Source organism: Mustela nigripes, chromosome 9 (assembly GCF_022355385.1).
Source record: "Mustela nigripes isolate SB6536 chromosome 9, MUSNIG.SB6536, whole genome shotgun sequence".
Classification (NCBI taxonomy): Eukaryota; Metazoa; Chordata; class Mammalia; order Carnivora; family Mustelidae; genus Mustela; species Mustela nigripes.
The window spans coordinates 14,238,880-14,260,454 of NC_081565.1; positions in this window are offsets into that span (position 1 = coordinate 14,238,880).

Consider the following 21,575-nt stretch of genomic DNA (forward strand, 5'->3'; position numbering starts at 1 on the left):
CCCTATGACCCTGCAATTGCACTATTGGGTATTTGCCCCAAAGATACAGATGTGGTGAAAAGAAAGGCCATCTGTACCCCAGTGTTTATAACAGCAATGGCCACGGTCGCCAAACTGTGGAAAGAACCAAGATGCCCTTCAATGGACGAATGGATAAGGAAGATGTGGTCCATATACACTATGGAGTATTATGTCTCCATCAGAAAGGATGAATACCCAACTTTTGTAGCAATATGGACGGGACTGGAGGAGATTATGCTGAGTGAAATAAGTCAAGCAGAGAGAGCCAATTATCATATGGTTTCACTTATTTGTGGAGCATAACTAATAGCATGGAGGACAAGGGGTGTTAGAGAGGAGAAGGGAGTTGGGGTAAATTGGAAGGGGAGGTGAATCATGAGAGACTATGGTCTCTGAAAAACAACCTGAGGGTTTTGAAGGGGCGGGGGGTGGGAGGTTGGGGGAACCAGGTGGTGGGTATTGGAGAGGGCACGGGTTGCATGGAGCACTGGGTGTGGTGCAAAAATAATGAATACTGTTACGCTGAAAAGAAATAATAATAATAAAAAAAAAAGGTGAAGTGTGGAAGAGTGCTTGGCTGGACCCATGTCTTTAGAGGTCATGGCCCCACCTTTCCCAATGAGGTCCTAAAACGGTGAGGCTGTCAGTGTATCTCATGCCTAAGTAGGTGAGGAGTGACGACATCAAAAGATAGGTTTATAGTCTTGGGATATTACTTAATAATTACTATGGTAATTATTAAGCTCCCTGTTCTGCCTTTCCCCCCATAGGACACGGGGCTGAGCTGCAGCAGGAAATTCACACAAGCAGGACTTGGGATGACAGCTTTCATTGTCTAAACATATAACCTGGGGCTTTGGTAGTGGGCCAGAGCCAGGGAATTTAAAAGTAAGAAAAGATTTTAGAAAGTAAAAGTGATCGTTGCTTACGGCTTTTTACATCGATTCCAAGGCTTTAAGCATCTCAACTCCCTCTGCAACCAGAGAATAAAGCTGCCCTGTTGCCCAGAAGACCCCCACTTCACTGTGCTCGGCCTTCCCCTGGTCCTACACGCTGTTCATTTGGAGGCTGTACTCCTTGCTGGTTAAAGACATAGAACTGAGCCCCAACTCTGCCATCTATGTGCTGTGTGACCTTGGGGATGTTACCTAACATCCCTGAGACTTGATTTCTCTATCTATAAATATGGGGCATACTGTGTGTGGAAGAATCAGGTTAAAGCTTCTTTTTTTTTTTCTTTATCTTTCTGATAGAATATATTTCAGTGTACCTTAGCTAAAAAAAAAAAAAAAAAAAAAAAAAAAAGAGGGGCAACAGGGTGGCTCAGTGGGTTAAAGCCTCTGCCTTACACTCAAGTCATGACCTTAGCACCCTAGGATGAAGCCCTGCATCGGGCTCTCTGCTCAGTGGGGAGCCTGCTTCCCCCCCTCTCTCTGCCTGTCTCTCTTCCTACTTGGGATCTCTGACTGTCAAATAGATACATAAAAATCTTAAAACAAAAAAAGAGAGAGAGATAAAAATGCCCTCATGAAGGAAAACAAAATTCCCAGTTTCCAGGAAATTGTAGATCATTAAAAGGTTAGTGGGCAGAGCTCATCGCCTTTATCCAAGCGACCGTAAGTTAGCAAAGTTATTTACAGAGAAATTTTGCATTTTTATATCTAAAAGGAAGAACCCACTAGGGCAAAATGTTTGTTTATGTATTTTGCCCCCCTTTCCAAGGAACTTGAAAAGTTACAGACACATTGAAATACTCTGTCATAATATGTAGGCAAGACTGGACATCACTGTCATCATTTCTAAACCATTAAGGTCCAGAGAGGTTAAATGACTTGTACAAGGTCACACAGTGAGTCCGGCTTCAATCCCAGGTCTGCTGACTTAGTGGTGACCCATTAAAGCACTGTACCCTGTCCACCCAATAAAGAACCTCAAGCGAAACACGGATTGTTAGGGAAGGAAAACAGCTATTGAGCTAAGGAAGTTGGCATTTAGCCTGCCAGAAATCATTAATGTGGCCTGGTTTAAGGAGAGCTCTATTAAACTGTCCATCAAATGCTTTACTCTTAAATGGATTTATCGAGAAAAGGGGAAACGACTAGGGTAGAGAGAACATAGCAGAGGTGGCTTTTTCCTCTGTCTGCTGGAAGTTCAGTGACTGGCAGGGAGAGAGGATCCCTCTGGAGGACCAGATCGGTGTGAACAGAGGGAGGAATTTCTTCAGGCTCTGGGCCCCAGAAAACCCAGCTGGGATGCTGGCAGTGAAACCTGTTAGCTGTGTGTCATCGGGCACATTTCTTTCCTTCTCTGAGCAACAGAAAAATGGATCCACAGTGAAAATTCACTTAAAACATGGAGCCTGGCTCACCATAAGCACTCCCTGACATGTAGTTATTTGATATTATTGTTGTTGTAGTTACTGGAGACTAGAAGAAGGGAAGAGAGTGGACCCAGCCCAACCAATGAAGTCAAGCAGGACAATAGGAAAGGGAAGAGAGAGGGGGAGGAGTGCAGCCCAGGTCCAGTGTCATCTGCAGAGAGGTCTAGAAATGGAGAGACAGTGTGTGTCTCGTCAGGTAGGAGCAGCCCAGAGATTCAGGGGGGAGGGGGACATCCATGGGTACGGAGAAGCATTGAAAGTTTTCTTTTTAAGTGGGATGGCAAATTCTTACCTCAGAGTGGTCAGAGGATCAAGTGGGTCTCCTCCTATGCATGTGAGCCCCTTACAATGGGTGCTGGTAACCCGTAAAGACAAAGCTCCAGCCCAAATTGCCATCCCCATCTTTGCTCTGAGTCACTGGCCCTAAGCCACTCGTCATTCTGTATCTGAGCCCTCGGTCATCAAATGTGGCCTGTGCACTGCCATCCAACCTCTGTGCCGGGCACTAGCTGCACAGGTGAATAGGCCAGGTGAGTGTTGTGGCTGAGGAAGGGGAGCCAGGAAAAGGTGACGACTGAGAAATGGAGAATAAGTAGGAGCTATCTGGGATAACAGGAAGGAGGCAGTCATTCCAGGAAGAGAGATTACCAGGAGCAAAGGCCCACACACCAGAAGTCACCTGGCTGAGATTCGAGGTACTTGTGGTTCCTGAGATGTCAGGGGTGGATTGGAGAGAGGCAGAAGGCTTTGGATAGGATATTTGGGCTCACATTGTGGAGGGCTTATGTGCCATGTTAAAAAGTTTGGGCCTTTCACTTGGAGGCAATGGGGAGCCATAGGAGGGTTTATTTTCAGGGTAGAGGGATGCTTGTCTGAGAAAGCTAACCTGAGGGCAGTCTGGGGTGGGGAGGAGCAGACAGAGGTGAGGACCAGTGAGAAGGCTGCTGTATCTACCCATTGTTCCTCTGATATGGCCTTTTGGATCTGACACTTGGCACTGCGTTTCTTATCTAAGAACTTCACTCTGCTGGTCAAAGGTTCTGGGTCCCCACTCTGAGTGTGTTCCCTTGGGTGGCCTTTGCTAATTATGTCCTCACATTTGAGTGGGTCTTTGGGTCCTCCTGCCTGCTTGGATGGCTTCCTAAACAAAGAACTCCGTACCCTGGCCAAGAAGCAATGGGAATACATGCGAGGGGTCAGCTGAGTTCCTGGGGAACCGAAAACTCAACAACAGATATTTGAGGACCTCGGGTCTGTTCCTTCCTTCCTTCCTTTGTTGGTATAGAAGAATCAGTAGTGCTGAGACTCTACTTTCAAGGACAATTTTAAAGGTAAGAATCTTCTCTTGGTAAGGGAGGTAAGGGAGCAAAAAGAAGAATGGGACAAGTTATAGCTGGGTCAGGAAGGGTTTCCTGGAAGAAGTGATGCGGCCAGTGCTGGTTCTCAGGAGATTAGAGGGTTTCCACCAGCTGGGAAGGGTGAAGGGCATTCTGGGAAAAGGGGGTTGTGTAAGGAAAGGGCTCAAAGCATGAAATAACATTAAATGTTAGGACAACCCAGCTGTGGGGCATGGTGGATTGTTGGAGAAATAGAGACCCCAGGGGCCTCAAAGTGTTTTAGAACTAGATTCGTCCTCCATTTCCACCATTTTCCAGCTGTGTGACTTCGTGCAAATTACTTGACTTCTCTGAGTCCCAGTTTTCTTATTCACGAAATGGGGGAAAGTAATGCTAATGCTTACTTTGTAATGTTGTGAAAAGTAGTAAATGGGATGATCTTTGAAAGGTATCTCGCACAGTCAATAAGTGATAGCTATTATTATGCTTATTTTTATTTTCAGTGCCTAGAGGTTCAAAATAGGATCTAAATCTGGTACTACAGAGCTGCTTCACCCTAAGTGCCAAGTCCCATTGATTGGTACCAGCTGCCTGGAGCACAGAATTGTGAGGTTGTATATGAAATCAGCAGGAGGAAGTGCTGTGATCAATTAGTAATGTCTGTACAGGGCAGGGAATGGGAGTGACAACATCTGGGCCAGGTATTGTAAACCCTGAAGTAAGTGCTGCTTAAGAGCTAGGTGTTGTGAGTATATGCCCTGTTTTAGGAAGATACACAGGACAAAGGGAGACTTTAATCAGCCCCTTAAGGATAGGAAGGTATGGGACAGGTAGAAAGGAGGGGGAACAATCTAACCCAGCTAAATTTGCCTTCCATCTTATTGGCAATGTAACATTCTATTTTGGGCCCCCAGCGTCACAAGCCAAAGTCTTAGAAACCCATCCCTTATCAACTAGCTACAAAACAAACATCCGTCTCCTTCCCTGCCAATGCTGGGGCCACTTGAGCAGAATCTAAGTGAGGAGGGCAAGAGGTTCGTGCTTCATTTACCAAACCCCCAGGTCTCTGGTAACTTTCCGGAATGCTAAGCTGTTTATTTTGGGAGTCTTTAAGCTTAGTCAGTTGGTATTTAGAGACAGCTAGGAATTTTGGATTTCACTCCTATTCCAATAGAAAAGAGAAAAACTTAAGTGCCTTCCAAATACTGGTAAGTCAAATGAGGACAGCTTGGCTCCAATCTGCTCTCATCCCCCACTCCTTGCCCCCTCCCAGAAACACAGAATGAAAAGGAAAAGCAACATAATCAATGCACTAAGCCACAAGTTAAAACTTCCCCTGGAGAATGCCAGACAACAAGACTCCCTCCGCATTAGCTGATGCAGAAGACCATCCGCCAGTGTTTGTGAGACTCAAAGAAGAGGAAAGGCAAACTCAAATATCATAAGGGGGGGCTCCTGTGCCCTCTGCGTAGGGCTCTGACACAAGCCTTTAAAAGACTTCCATTAGTGGTGTAATTGATCTTCTGATGAAAAGCGATAAGAAGTCCAGCAAAAAGAAAATGTGATTACAGTGTACAGAAGTGGACACATACAAGTCGCAGGTTACAAGTTCATAGTCACCACCATCTATAAACCAGGCTTAGATGTAACTTTCATTATTTCTATGTCACGGTCCTTACCTGGTAAATCCTGGTTTCTGCCAGGGGCAGGAAACTTAATCCTGTGCATTTATAGAGCTCCGTGACTTTCAGATTTAAATGTGATCAATTTGGGATCCAACGTAGGTGTGTCCAGATTCTCTTCATCTCCCTCTTTCTCCTTGTCTCCTCGAGGTAGGAGGGCTGAGCTAATTTTCAGTGGCCTTACTTTCATCCATCAGTTATTGGCAGGAGGGGATTTGGTCCTTGTGGGTCTCCTTGGAGTGTGGCTTGTCCTGTGATGGGTCCTTGACCTCCATCTATGGTTGGTGGTCTTGTTCTGGCCCATAGTCAGAACAAGTCCTTCAGACTTAGACATAGTCCTTCAGACTTCAGACATAGTCAGAAGTTGTTCAGACTTCCTTCCTGTACCCCAGCTGTCAGATGTCTTCAGGCCCACCAATGAGTACTTCCATGCCCTGTTTGTTTGCTTTCTCAGCATCTTCTGCTTGTGGTTGGGTCTTATGAGTCTGTTTCTGGAAATCTCAGCCATGGTGGCTGCCTGTCCCACACAGGTCTTGGTTGCAGGCAACTGTACCCCTGATCCATAATCTTCTAAGCTCACTTGGGTTCCTGTCATTTCACCCTGAGTAGATTGCATTATTGACCCTAAGATTTTCTGCCAACGTTGATATTCATACTCTGCATATGACTTTGGAATTTTTTCCATGAAGGCAGGTCATCCCCTCCCCCATTTTCCTGCCCCGTTTGATTTTGAGCTTATCCATGTGACTTGGTTTGACCAACAGAATAAGGCCAAAGTAATGGTGGGTCATCTCCAAGTTTAGGCCTTCATAGGCTCTTCTCTATTTCCACTTGCCCTCTTATGCCTCCGCTGCTACCAAGAGAACGTTCCTTAGTTTTCTATCTGATCCAAGGAGGATGAGAGATACATAGAGCAGAACCACTTCAGATAAGCCCAGCTTAAATAAGTTGACCCCTAGTTGACCTATAGATCTACGAACATAAAGGTTTATTGTAACATGTCATTAAGATTTTGCATTTGTTATACAGTATTGGTGTGTAAGTTCCCGAATTGAGTACTTAGCTTGGGAGACTGGGAAACTGGGGGATCTAAGAGCTAGTATTTCTCTTCTTCTTGTAACCCTGTTACACTTCATTCTCTTTTCTCCGTGGATGTGAAAACTTCTTTTGAAGCTCTATCCCTTTTTCTTCCCTTTTCTGGGATTTTATGGCTTTCCATTTGTTGTTCTGGTCTTCTCAAGGTATAGGTCTTAATGGGCAAAGTCATATTTATGGACTGCAAAGAGTCATTTCCTCTCACTTGAAAATCCTGTCCTTCTCAATCTGCAATATCAGTGACGTGGTACAACCCAAATCTGTTCAGAAAGACAAAGGTGAATGGTCTCAACTGTCTTTCTTCTGAGGCTATATATGTAGAGAAGAAGCTGCTTTTCCAAATAGTCTAAAACATGGGAGAGGCATGTGATGAGTATTCCCTGGTTCCAAAGGAGGAAGAGAGATAAGTGGAGCAGAGCCAAACTCTTCCAGCCAAATCCAAATTAGATCAGTGGAGCCCATCCCCACTGCCCCCCACTTTGACCCTGTGACGAGTGTGCATGGACTAGATCAAAACTGCCCAGTCTAGGTTGACTGAGCCATGCCAACAAGTGAGAGACGAAAGTTCATTGTTGAAGTCACTGAGGTTTTGTGGTATTTTACAGTGGCAATTTCCTGGCAATCGCTAACTGATAGAAACCTCCATCTCCAAACCAATAGAAGTGGAGATTCTCCTGTTGGAGCAGGGTGAGGAGATCCTGAACCCTCAGCTGTGTGATCACCTCCATCTTCTGTGTCTAAACCTGAGGCTCCATACTAGGATCGGGGTTCCATGAACGCAGTTTTACAACCATTCCTCTGACCCATACCATCTGCCCAGCCCTCTTGCTGTTCCCTACCCTTCTCCCCTGATTCACTATTTGAATTCTCTCTCTAGCAGGTCTATCATGAGTTTTCAGCTTGAACACCTTCTTGACAAGGAGCTCTTTCCTTCAAAGACAGCCAGTTCCACCTTTGGACAGCTCTGGTTGTCAGACAATGATTCCTCGTGTCCTGGGGGATATCAGGGCTATCATAGAAGAAATGGGGCAGGAGAATGGTAGAGAGGCGATGGTTTCTGGTCTAACTCCTACCCAAGAAATAGCAGCCATGTGAGCCCTCCGATTTCTCTCTACTGGGATTAGCATGGTTGGGTCCCCTTCACCTGCCCATAAGTAGGCCCATATTTTCTTAATAATTGTAACTTCTCTTTACTAAGCAGGGAGTAGTGGTCTGGATACAAAATCTTTTATCCTTGGAGGTTGGCACTATTACTTGTCACATTTTGCTACGGTGAAACAGAAGCTTGTAGTTGGCGAGTGATCTGCCCATGGATCTTGCACTTGTAGGTAGTGGTGGTGAGGTTGGAGCCCAGGTTTGTTGACCCTGAAACTGGTGTTTTTAGGGACTGCATGACAACAACAATAGCCATAATCATAAGAGTACTGAAAATAGTATTAACTAAACTCATCAATTGTTAACTTGTTGTGGGTTGAACATTGTAGTTAAGAACATTTGTGGACAAGAGGAACCCTCACAGAAACTGCTGGGAAGGTGATCCACTCCCATTTTTAGGGATCAATAACTTTAGTCCGTCCCTGGCTTTAGCATTTTTATCTCTTAGAATGTATTCATTTCTTATTTGAGGTAGTGAGTTCTTTGTCATAAAAGGCATTTAAGGAAACACTGGAAGAATGCTTTTTAGGGATTTTTGTACTAGAAAGTGGATTCTACTAAGTGACCACTATGGTGTCCTTTTCACCCTAATACCCATTTTCCTCTTCTCATTCCAACCCCGTATTCCTTCCACATTCATAGACCAAGAAAGAAGGAAGGGCTCCCACTTACTGGATTTCTACTATAAGCCAGACACTAAACTAGATCTTGTATCATCATTGCCTGCCTTAAAGCTCACCACAACCTCCAGGGAACCCTCGTCTCATTCTAGACCGGCTCTGTTTATTTTATTTCTCTCTTTCTTTAGCACATGCAGGAACCCCACACGAGGCCAATGGCCAGTGACTGGAAGCCAGGTTCACAAAGACATGACCATCTTCAAAGGTAGCCACATATGTGCGGATAAGATAAGCCAGACCACCTGGGTCTACATCCCAGCTCTGCCATTTCCTAGCTGTGTGAAAGCTGGCAAGTGATTTGCCCCCTGCCCCTCAAGTTTCCCCATATTTGAAAGGGGGAATCCCATTTTTACTGCACTGAGAAAATTAAGCCTGGTGGTAAAAGTAGGGATTCTGGAGACAGATTGGCCAGGTTCATGTCCTAGCTCTGCCCTTGACTCCTAGGGAATCTGGAGCAAAGTATGTGTGGCTCCATTTCTCTCATGGAATGAAAATGGGGCTGCTATGACCTTCTATCCCATAGCTATTGTAGGGGTTGAATGAGCTAATCCCTGTAAAGCACTCAGAAGGGGCCGTGGCTCTGAGTAGAAGGGCCAACTCAAGTCACCCAGTTAGTTAGTGTGAGAGTCAAGGTCACCCCCAGGTTCACGGCTGCTTAAGTTACACCCAAGTTTTGCGCAGCGTTCTTTGTTCATGTTGCTGGTTTCTAGCACCTCAAAGAGAGCAGAATTCCTTCACACTGTTTCTCCAGCCGCATCCTGACATACTTGAAACATTTTCTACATCGGTAGAGACAAGTGTATTTTCCACTGAGGGAGGGACTGGGGCCTGCTTCTAGGAGGGAATGAAAAGAGTCATCAAAAAAACAGAGACCAGCCAAGGAAGATGCAAAAATAATTAAAATAGGAAACGTGCTGCTGTCTTCACAGGATTTCAATTTTGCAGTTGCCGGAGGGGAGGGGTGGCAGACATTCACTTTCTCACGCTGATACACATTTTGATAAAGTGTGATAAAGACTTAGAAAAATTGACAGATCAAATGGGAATACAGGTTGAGGACGTTTGTATCCTGTAAGTGAGGAAAATCAGCCAGTGGTGCCAGGGCATCTACGAGACAAGGTGCTGCTCCTTCCTGCTCTTGTGAACGTGGTCCTGGCATGCCCCACCCAGCTCTTCTCCTGCTCATTCCCACACATCACTCAGTCTCTGCTCAGACCTCACATCTTCAGGGAGGTCTTCCCTGGTCCCCCAGACTTGATGGGACACCTGGTTACATGCCCTCAGCGCTCACTGTGTGCCTCCTTCCTGGTACTTGGCATTGTTGTAACTACCATGCGTGCTCACGGAGGTTATCTGAATTCCCTCTGGACCCTGGGCGAGATGATTGGTATTTCGATGACAGAGGATGGATTTCTTTACTTTGCTGTGTGTTGCCAGTGACCCGCACAGCACCTGTGCATAGTCGGTACTCAGCACATACTTCAGGAAGGAAGGAACAGAGGAAGGAAGGACACAGACGTGGGATTCGAACCAGCAGGGCAAACAGGGCTTCCTGTCGGGAAGGCATGTCTTCCATCATGTTCTCTTCTGCACATCGATTGAACCTGAATCCCCGAGTCCCACTGAAAAACACTCAGCCAGTGGAGTTTGGTGAAAAAGGACTTCCTCTGCATTGCCCATGAGAACCAGTGTAGGCATCCTCGTGTCATGGTGGGCGGGGATGCAGTGTGATCTTGCCATGGGATTGGTGTGGGTTCTGTTGGCAAGCTTGACCGTGCTATCTTAATCCCATTGTGATGTCTTGGAAAGGGGGTTGATGCCTCCCCACCCAACCTCCACCCTGACACAGCAAGGCAGTTGGGGTGCTTAGGTGGATTGGGTGAGGTGTCTAAGGTCTGGGTTTAGGAATGGAGACCTGCAGCCTGGAGGGACTAAGTGCTGCCCTGGGGTCAGGAGATAAGTCTCTGGTTTGGCAGAGCTAGAATTTGAACCCTGGTCTCCTGGTCCCTGATCCATTGCTCCTCTCAGCCAACATTCATGTATCCATCCAAACATCCACCTGTCCGTTTTTCTGATCACTACATTTGGATGGTCCTCCATTGGGTACCAGGCACTTGCTGCAAAAGAATCAGGATCAAGACAAACACACACCTATGGCAGTTTATCTTTACTTTTATTTCTTTAGTTGGTCTTTTTCATGTTTCACTGAGGACTCTCAGCTTATCTGGGCCTTTCCAATCACCTATGTCACGTGCTTAACAAGACAAGTTGGGAGAGGTTGGCCGAGAAGTTCACTCCACCTCCTCACCTGTCAGGTCTTTAATAAAGTCCTTTGTCCACTCTGGCTCCTCTGTACTCTCTGAGTTCTGGGAGGAGGCACTTGCCAGGACCCCAGGCCACTTGTCTCAGGTAGAGGGAGCATAGAATCTCTTGGCAGTAATTAACTCCCTGAAGTAAATTGGGCATTTTCAAAGGTGTAGAGGGCTGAAGACGGAGGAGAAATTGGGTGGTGACATCTTTGGCTGCCATGTCATGTGTCCAACCCACACATTTATTGGGTCTGGGCTATGCGGTCAGGGATACAGTCTTCAGCAGCTCCCAGACTATGGGAAGAAGCTTGAGGTGGCCTTATACAGGCTTCACATCCTTTTCAGACACTCGGAAGGTGGCACTATTGGAGTCTGTTGGACATTGGTCTAAAACCCTGATCTTCTAATGGAAACATGTTTCACTTACTCTGTGAATCCCAGCTTCCTCTTCTATAAATGAATGGGATAATAGCGGACTCCCTGGCTGGTTGTGAGAGATCCCATGGTGTCATGTCCATGAAGCACCTTGAAACATGGTAGTCAGTATTTATTTCCTTCCCCAGTGCTCCTAGGGCATGTGTGCATTTCATGCCTGCAAGCTGAACCAGGCATCTCCCCAGAACGATGGCTGATTCCTCAAGGGGCCAGGGTGAACTCTCATTGTGTGACCTTGGGCATGTCACCTGGAAACCTAGGGTAATGAAGCCTCCTTCACAGTGTTACTATGAGGCAGCTGGGACTAGGGTAGAATGAATGAGGTGTCCAGGGCTTTAAAGGTAAGGAGGTGGTGGCTGTTGGGGTCATACCACACAAGTGGCATTTGGTGACCGTGACCACCAATCCATTCAGTGATGCAAAGTGGAGCACCCAGGGTGAGTTACAAAGTGGGCGCTGCTCTTGTCTGGGGTTATTTGCTGAAAAGCGATGGAGGTCCACTCAAACTATTTCAAAAGGAAGGAGTTAGAGACACATGTGGAGTTAGACAGGGACCAAAGTCTTGTGGAAATCATCGAAGAATCAGGACTCAAGAATGAGGCCATTGCTCAAGGATCTTATCATGGGAGAGTGGTTCTGGACTCACAGTGGCTCCCAGAAGTCCTGTAGGAGAGTCCAGGGCTCTCTTTTTGCAGCCCTAAGGTCCTGCATGTCCTTCCCCTGCCTGCTTCTCCAGCATCCACTTGAACCCCTGTGCCTAATGAGCCTCTGCTCCTGTCCATGGCCTCCTGTGAGCTTCTAGAATGCCCAGGTGACTTTTGCCTCCTTGTCTCCCTGCGTGTATCCCTCTGCCTGAACACTCTCATTCCTCTTGTCACTGGGGAGACCTCTGCTCATTTGTCGGGATTTGGCTTCATTGTTACTTCATCTAAGATGCCTTGGCTGGCCCCTATTCGAAGTAGGTAGCCAGGAGGTCTCCTTCAAGCACTTTTTGTAACAACGTATTTACTAGGATAGCTGTTTGTTGCGCGTCCGTCTTTTCCCACTCCACTGTTAATTCTATGATGGCAAGGACCGGGTCTGTTTCACTGTTTCCTGTGTGCCTCCTGCCTGGCCCAGCGTTCAGTGCATGGGAATTCCTCCACAAATATCTGTTTCATGGAGGAAGGTAGGACCGTTTCTTTCCCCCAGTAACCCACCCCTGATTAGACTCTATTTATCTGCCACATTCTGCTGTCCTTTGCCTTTCTCTGCCTCCTGGGTTTCTGGGACCCCCTCCTCCACACTGAAACTTGCTCTTGGCCCTTCATGACCTCTGAAGCCCTCCATCCTCCCCTTCAGCTGCAGCTCTTAATACCCACTGGCCCATCTTTCCATGCATCTTAATTCAGACTGCCTACAGAAGAAATGAGACTGGTCCCGCTCATCTTGTCGGGAGAGATCACAGGCTTGACTCTCTGATGGACATCACCAATGCACTAGTTGCCTTCAGAGGAGGGGACTGACTGGCTAACCCTGCCCCGTTTACATAGTCACCAGCCCCAGGTGGCTATTGAGCCTCCCAAATGGGGCTAGTGCCATGTGTTGAGAGGACATTTTTCTATAATGGTCAATCAAATATGTTTCTAAAATCAGCTTTACTTGTCTTCTTACCACTTGGAAGTGTCTACTAGAAAGTCTCAAATCACCTATGTGGCTCGCATCATGTTTCCTGCTTGGGTGGTGCTGAGCTGCTGTCGCTGGAGTGGGGGTGGGGCAGCAGATTTCATGGTACGAGTGGGGCTGCCCAAATGGCAGAAGCTGTGTCTAGAGACTTTTTCTACAGAAGGAGGCCCTGAGTAACTCCCATGTTATATTTTGATTAACACAGTTATTATGCAAGTCCATTCAATAGTTATTCCTAGTCTACCTCCAGAGTAGCAATATTTAAACATTTTATCACATTGCCTTCATTATCTATTGCTGTCACCAATATTATGACAAACTTGGTGGCTTAAAGCAACACACAATAATTCTTTTGGTTTTTGTGGGTCAGGAGCGCAGGTATGGCTTAACTGGGCCCCTCACTTTGGGGGCTCAGCCAGCTGAAATCAACGTGTCGGCCAGATTCCCTCTCATCTCCAGCCTTGTCTTGGTAGTTGTGGGTCTTTGGGGGGCCTCCATGGTTTTGGCAGGGTTTAGTCTTTCATGGCTATAGTTCAGAGGACACCATCTTCCTGCTGACTGCTGGCTAGAGGCCACCCGCAGCTCTTCCCTGGTTCCCAGCCACACAGGCCTTCCTGGCACGGACACTTGCTTATCAAAGGGAGAGAGTCTTCTAGCAAACTGATGCTACAATCGCATATAAGTCATCACAGAAATAGCATCCCATCATCTTTGCCATATTGGTTCAAAACAAGTCACAGGCCCTGTCCACATTCCAAGGTGGGGAGCTATACAAGGACATGGATACCCACAGGTCATCCAGGGGAATGATCTACCACATTCTACAAGACTGACTTTGGAGCTGGAGGTGTCAATGTAGAGCATTCTATGTCTCCAATAATTGAAGGGCCGCTGACTCCCATTCCCTCATGGAGAAATTGTGGCCCACAGTTGGAAAGGGGGCTGCAGAGACAGCACAGCAAGCGTCCATGTTCAGGTCAGAGGGTGACCTCATTTCTCGTCCTTCCTCTGTGCTGCACCACTCTCACAGCAAAAGGTAGAATTGATTTGAAGCAGTGGACTTTGTTCTTAACATGGACAAGGCCATAAAATTCTGGAGATTAGGGAAATAGCTGATGGCTGATCAAATCCTCCTTGGGACTGCAATGGCTTTGAACGGACTTCTCTCCAGGGTCAGGCATCTTGTGTCCTAGCCACTAGAAGAAGAGAAGCAGAAAACATCCTGTTGTTTGTGACCATTAGTGACCATACATCTTCCCTGGCAGGTTGGAGGCCCCGCCTGCAGAGACCCTAGAGGACAACCCCTGAGCCATACTTGGTTCTGCCTCTAATTTCATGGCTGTCCTGCCAGAGACAGGCCAAGGTGCTCCTTGAGCTCTGTGGAGTGATGCGCAACCACATGCTGGATCCTGTCGGGTAGGAAGATGCATGCCCCAAACCCTACAAGGTGTGCAGAATATCACCCCAGAATTTAAGAGCATGAGACATTCTTTTGAGCTACCAGGAATATTTATTTGTTTGTTTATTTATTTTGCATAGCAGTACATTCCTGAATGCCAAGCAAAACCCAATTTATGCTTATTGAAAGCATATGGGACTTCTAATCATTTTCTGTTTAATTATCTTTTTCCTTCTAAAATACCATATCTTCATAATATAAAATTGTCATTACATAATAAAATTTCCCTTTCGAGCAGCTTTACTGGGGTATCATTGATAAACAACAAAGGACACATATTTAAAGTGTACAATGTGGTTCATTTAGCCATATACATACACATGTGAAACCATCCCCACGGCCAAGGTAATAAGCATAGTGACCACCTCCTAAAGGTTCCTCATGCCCCTGCTCCCTCCTTTTCTGGATTTTGGTTTTTGCGGTAAGAATGCTTGATGTGAGATTTAACTCTCTTCACAATTTTAACAGTTTTGTGCTGTGTTGTCCGATGGATCTCCAGCACTCGCTCATCTGGCACAGACACTACCTTTAAACCTGTTGAAAATAACTCCCCGGGGTCCACTGACCACAGGCAGCAACGGTGGTGACCTCAGGTTTACAGAGCACGCATTTCACTTAATGTCCACAAGCCCCTTATTTTTGATGAAAAGGCTGAGGCTTAGGGATAAGCTCAGTGACTTACAGGACCGGGTCTCAAATCTGTATCTTTGGGAGTTCTCCTCCCCCAAAGCCCACCGTGCTTTGTGGGACAGTTCAAGCTCCCCTTGTAATAACAACGGTAGCGTGTATATCAGTGCATCGGTGGGCCACATGGGTTTCAAACAGCCGTTCGTGCTCACCATACTCCTAACACGTAGGAATGATCGTCACTGACGTTTCACAGGAAGGAAACGGAGGCTCAGAGAAGTTAGATCCTTGCTGGGGTCACACAGCTTATGGGTGGGAGAGGAGCCATTTGAGCCGACTCAGAACGCTTAGACATTGTGACTTCTGGCTCAGGAGAGCACTATGGCATCAGTGTCCCGGCCCTTTCTATTTTCCACGTGGGGAGACTGAGGACTGGGAATGTAAAGGGTTTAAGCTGGGACTGGGACCCAGGTACCCTATTTCCCCAGCCAGACAACCCCCAACCCCACCCCACCTCTGACCAGCTTCATCTTTTAGAGTTAATGGCCTTTAAATGTCCCTGGGTGTCCTGCCCCTTCACAGGAAGGATGCAGGGTAATTAAAATCCCTCCCTCCCACACTTCTGTCCCTTTCGACACTTTGTAAACTTTTTTTTTTTTTTTTTTTTTGGTTCTATCTTTTTAGCCTTTCACAGCTGCTCATTTGGATAAGATCTGGTACCCATGGGTTTCTCTGATGAGCAACATCACAGCCCAGTCCCCTTCCCTTGGGAAGCCAGAGGAGGGGACAGGGAGAACAGGGAATGTTTCCCATTAAATTGGCCTCCTGCAATCCGCGGAGTTTAATCTGAACTTGAAAGTGTTTTTGATCAGCTTTCCGGCTGCTTCCCCCTCCTGGCCCACCCCTGTCTTTGGACCCAGCACCCTTTCTCTCCCTGGCATTCGGAGGCATTCAAAGTTGCGCGTGGCAGGGTGTGTTGAGGGGAAACGAGTGGCCGTCCTTTTATCTCCATCTTCCAGCTGCCTTTCTGGCCAGACAGAAGTGCTAACTCCAGTTCCTTTCCTAGGAGCTGAGGATCAGCAGCTACATTGAGATCTGACCTGGTGTCTGCATTTCAAAGGCGTCTCTGCCCGGCACAGCAGCTGCCTCCTCCTGCCTGCCTCCTTCCTCCACCCTCCTCCTTCCTCTGCCTCATTCCCTCTCACCCTTGACCTTGCCTTCTGCTCTTGGCTCTGGCCCCCCCCCCTTTTTTTTTTCTTTCCCAGAGACTGCTTCTGTACTGTCCTTTTATGCTTTAGAATGAATCACTAACACAGCTCCCCTGCCAAGCAAAGCAAGGTCTGATCTCCTTCTAAATGGTCCAGGATTTTCAGGGAAAATAATGTCTCAATGTTCCGAAGGCCTCATTATATATTCATTTGGCCGAATGCAGGTGTACAGAGAGAGGGAGACTATTGCTTACTCCATAAATGAATTACTGGCGAGGCAATAGTCATCCAGATTGAAGGCACCCTTAGGTCCTCTTCGTCCCAGAAGAGCTGGGAGATGTTATTTTTCCAAACAAACCCAATGCTTATTCATGACTGGGAGTGGGAAAACTCTGAACTACGAAAATGGTCTGGGATCTGGTCCTGCCACCTCCTTTCTGCGTGACTTTGGGCAAGTTCCTAACCTTTCTGAACCTCAGCTTTCTCATCAGTATAATGGGGATAATATTTACTTCTCAGGTTTGTTCTGGGGATCATGTGAGGTGATGATGCTTAAAAGTTTCACTTGACCATAGAAATTGCTCAAGAAGTATCAGTTCTGTCTTCTTCTCCTTGGGATCAACTGCAAGGAAGATTTGTTGAGTTTTTGAACTCCGTGACCTGCCCATTGTCCCCCATCATGACAGACAATGGTGCAGTTTTGGAAAAGGCATTGCTTTGGGTTACTTTGTTGAAGCTTTGTTTCCTCTTCTGTAAAATAAAGATATCTCTAACTCTGATGGCAGGGAGGACTCAACTACAATTTAATCAGTGCCTTATAAGAACAAAACCATTTCAAACAATCATGTGGTGTTAAAGAAAACATGGCTATGGTGCTTTCTAGTTTTTACAGCATTTCCGTGAACACCATCCTATTTGATTTAAGCATCAGAGAGAGACCCGTTTTCAAGGCTGTTGCTAATTGTACACCATTCTTCTGTATTCATTAGAGCAGGCCCCCCAGACATTTCTGCTCTCCCGTGCTATCTGAGTGCAATCTGTGCTATTGTTTATTTCTAAAAGTAATTCTTCAGCCCTTTGACATTGTTTTATTGCGCGGAAGTTTCACTGATTTGAATATTCTTCCATGCAACTACACACACACAAACATATAGAAATTTGAGATTTTTTTTTTTTTTGCCAGAAAAAAAGTGGGGAAACCATGCTTATTTTTCATGTGAGTGTCCTCTGTGCAGGAAAGATGGCTGAGGACATCCATAGAAATGGGAAGCCCTGATGATTCAGGTGTCTCTCCATTTTCAGGTTGGTGTTTGAAATTCTGCCATCACAACTGCATTGTTTTGATTATATCTTGAATTCCCCATATGAATGCAGCCATCATTGGCCATCCCCACTGTTATTAGTCATTCACACCTTATTTATGCATAGTCAAAAAGAAGGATAGATTGCAGTGAGGGATGTCAAGAGTGAGGAGATTTGGGAACTGAGGAGAAAATGGTACCAAAAAGAAAAAAAACCCAAACAAAAAACAAAACAAGAAAACCAAACTCCACAGGAAAATGACTTCAGAAGTGTGATACTACAGAAATTTTGTTGACACTGGCTTGGATCATTCCTTTGATTCACTGTTTTAGCACTGGACTCCAGAATCCTTTAGGTGGATGGTGAAAATGGCCTCTGTATGCACTTTCTGCCTCCAGAATCAACTACACTGGTCCTAACACAGTTTTCCTAACTTGAGTCGGACTGTGAGAGGTGAGAATTTTTTTTGGCTTTACCAAGGCTGGCGTGGCACGTGATCTCTCAGGTTCCTTCCATCTCTTGATAACATGGAGGTCTGGATTGCTGGCATCCTCTGGGCGAGGCACCATTCATTCACTCTGTGGGAAGAGAGAGCACAGATTTGGGCTGAGCTCTCTTGGGGTCCCAGCCATCAGCTGCTTCTGTGCCACCTCCATTTCTTGCCTTTCGGAAGACTCCTACCCGCAGTTCTTGGCAGCCCCCTGCTGTTCTCCATCTGCTTCTGAGCTGCTGACCAAAGCGTAGCCTCTGTAATGTGCAAGTGTGAATCTGCCGTGAAATCTTCTCCTTTACCTCCTGTGACTGCCCATGTGTGTGTGGGAGGGGGGAGGGCCTTGGTCTCTGCCTATTCAGTGCCACACATTTTAGAGGGAAAAACAGAAACAGGTGGTTGATTAAATAAACATGTCACTAGCTGTCAAAGTAACGAGCAAAAATTTGGTTATCGATCAGGACCTGGTAAAGAACTCCGCATTTGCAGTCAAGATTCTCATCTTGGTTTCACTGCCGAACTTGGATATGTCATTGTCCCTCGCTGGGCCTGTTGTCTTTGTTTGTTTGTTTGTTTGTTTGTTTTAATAAGGATGAGAGGATGAGTTGATCTGATAAACTTTAAGCCTGTCTTTTCACTAAATTTTTCAGCACACAGATTTCATAGGTTGTTTTTTCTTTTCATTGCAACATTTCTGAAATTGATTTGCATCTTACAGTCAGTGGCATGTCTTAGTTTAATTGACAACATTTGTTCTTTGTTGGTGATACAGAAAATGATGGTGTGTCAGGCAGCTGATGGAAGGCAGGATCTGATGAATTATGTGACGTCCATTATTCCTTCTTCTTGAGATCATGTGAACCAAATGAAGGAACCAGATCTCACGGTGGATAGTGTCTTCTTGCATCACTTCTCAGACTAAGCTCTATGGTTGTAATAGCCAGGTTGAGGGTTATCTGCATAGAAAAGGAGCTCCCATTATAACAGTGACTTTATAAAAACCATTTCTTTCTCACATACAGGAATGCTAGAGGAAGGCAAGCCAGAGTTGGCATGCTCAGGCCCCCAGGCGCCCATTATTGTTTCAACTTTTCCATCCTGATGTCTTCCTTGAGGCTTTGTCCTCAAGGTCAACTTACTGCCCAAGATGGAGGATGGAGCTTCAGCTTTTCATGGCCAGGGAGCAGGAAGGAAGAAAGGCAGAGGAGCACAAAGGATCTATCCTTATTGATTCAGTTCTTCTGATAATTCCTTTTTAGAATTGTCCCACAAAATTCCACTTATTGTCTGTCCAGAACTTGGACACATAAAGAAACATCATTGAAAGGGAGGTTTGGAAATAGAACGTTTTTGCTTGATGCCTTGATGTTTCAAATAAAGTCAAAATCTGCTACTAAGGAAAAAAAGGGAACACAACATGGCTATGGGGTAGGCTGTCTACTTACAGAGATAGACAGAGACCAGCTGTCTCTGCCCCATCACTGAGGTGTGAAGACTATGAATCTACAGATCAGGAGGAAATTTGTCTCATTTCAGCTTTTCTTGCTTGTTTCGGTTTTCTCGTATACATAATGTGGTTAATGATGTTTCTACCTAATGAAAATAATTTTCATGTAAATAATATGAGACATAAAAATGAAACAAGTTCTTAAATAAAATATACCCTCTAACATGAAGGAACTGGAATTTTTTTTTTAGCTTATCAGGAAAACCTTTAAGAAGAGAAAGCATCGTGGATAGGTCTGTTTCTCATGGTGTGGATCTTCATTCCCAATCTTGACTCTTTCCAGCGTACCTGAAAGGAGGCTTCTGGGTATCTGAATCTATGCTTTGGTGTCCAGTATGGACTAGATTCGAACCTTCTGGGTTCATGGGCATCTCTGTTTTCAGAAGCGGTGCTGTCCATGGTGCTGTCCTTGTTTCTACTCTGGTATCCAGAAACCTTCAAGGTATTCTCTTTTCACTTCAATTGTGGACCCTCATTCTGTCACGTAATCTCTTTTCCTTCTTTCTGCTGGTGACAGACACAGGACACTCTGGGCTCAGGCGACTGGCAGGGATGTTTGCACATGAACGGAGCGATCATTTTGAGGTCAGGGCAATGTGGTGGGAGTCAAGCCACCTGGGTTTAATCCCACTGCTGCCTTTTATTCCAGTGTGACTTCGGAAAAATCTCTCCCCTTGCCCCCATCATCACCTGCGGTCTCTTTGTTGGTAACATAAGGACTATTGGAAATCGTGAAATCTACTCTCTACTGGGAATCATTGGTTTCTTCTTCAGCACACTTGTGTAAGCCGAAACGAAGGTCAGAAGGGGACAGTAACTTGCCTGTGGTAACAAAGCCCACAGGTTTCAAAGCTTTAAATCAAGTATGACCTTTCTGATTCTCAAATGCCAACTTTTAGTCAATGTTCCAACTCTGCACACTATCAAGATATAAATATTTATTTTTAAATTTTGCATTACAAAATCAGAGACCCATGCTAAGAAAGAGGCTGAGCTCCCCTTCAGTGCATGGGAGGCATCTGGCATGGGGAACGTAGGTTTTGGTGGCCAGTTTCCTGTGTCTCTCTTCTAGCATTTGAAGAAATCTTTGGTGATGACAGAAGCCACAGAGCTGCCATGACACCAGCCTGACCTTCCCAGACTGGTGGGGTCAGGGTGGGGTTGTTTCCTGACAAAATTCAGAACAGGGCAGACATTCCTTGGATGTGGTTGTCCACAGTGTGCCAACAGCTGCCACTGTTGAGAAGCTCTGGGCTGGAAGCTGATAACAGGGTGAGGCTGTGTGACAGCCATGCTTCTTTCCCTTGGGGCTTGGGCTGGGAAATGCCTCTGACAATAATGAAATCCTCTGGGAAGCTGTTACAGTGACACAGGCATGTCCTGCTGGACATTTCACCAGGAGCCACAAACTTAAAGAAGCGTTGACTGATAACTGACCAGCATTGGCTAATGACTCCTGTTGCTAATCAGACTGTCCTTCAAGAAAGGATTCATGGCCCAGCAGCAAGAATGTGGTTGGATGCAAGCATCCAGCTGATCGATGGTTTGGGGCTGACCTTGGCCATATTCTTCCTGGGGCAGCCCTGTCCCTCAGATGCTGTTTCTCTCTTTCCCATTGCTTCATTAATCCAATAGGCATTTATTAGCTCCTATTGGGTATATGCCATAATCAAAGAAATCAAAAGTGGAGATCAAAGAAGTTCTTATATCAGGGGACCAAGTGTGTAGTAAGCAGGGTACTAAGGAGACTGGAATGAGAATGTCACAGCCCTCTCGTCAGTGAGCCCAACATGGAGAGAGAGGGCTGAGAACCCCTGCCTGCTCCTGGCAGTGCTGAAGGGAGGAAGGGGGGGGGATTGTTAGTTCCTTCTAAGTATAGGGCAGGTTTCATGAGGTGCTGACATTAGCTTTGGACTTTGAAGGAGAGAGTGTGTGTACCAGAAGTAGACAAGTTGGCTGGCAATCACAGACCTGAATCTGTAGGGAAGCGAGGAGGCAGGAGGTTATGTCCAGTGCTGAGCAAACAGTGAATTGTTCTCATTGTCACATTGCTGGGAGCTACCTCTCAGGCTCATTCCACTCTCTCATCCTTGCTCTTTACCCCTAATCTCAAAGGCTTTTGATTCCTCAATGGCCCAGGCTCATCTTCACCTCTGGATCTCACCCATATTGATCCTGAGGCTGATCCCTATGTCTGGAAACTTCTCTTTCCCTCCACCTCTT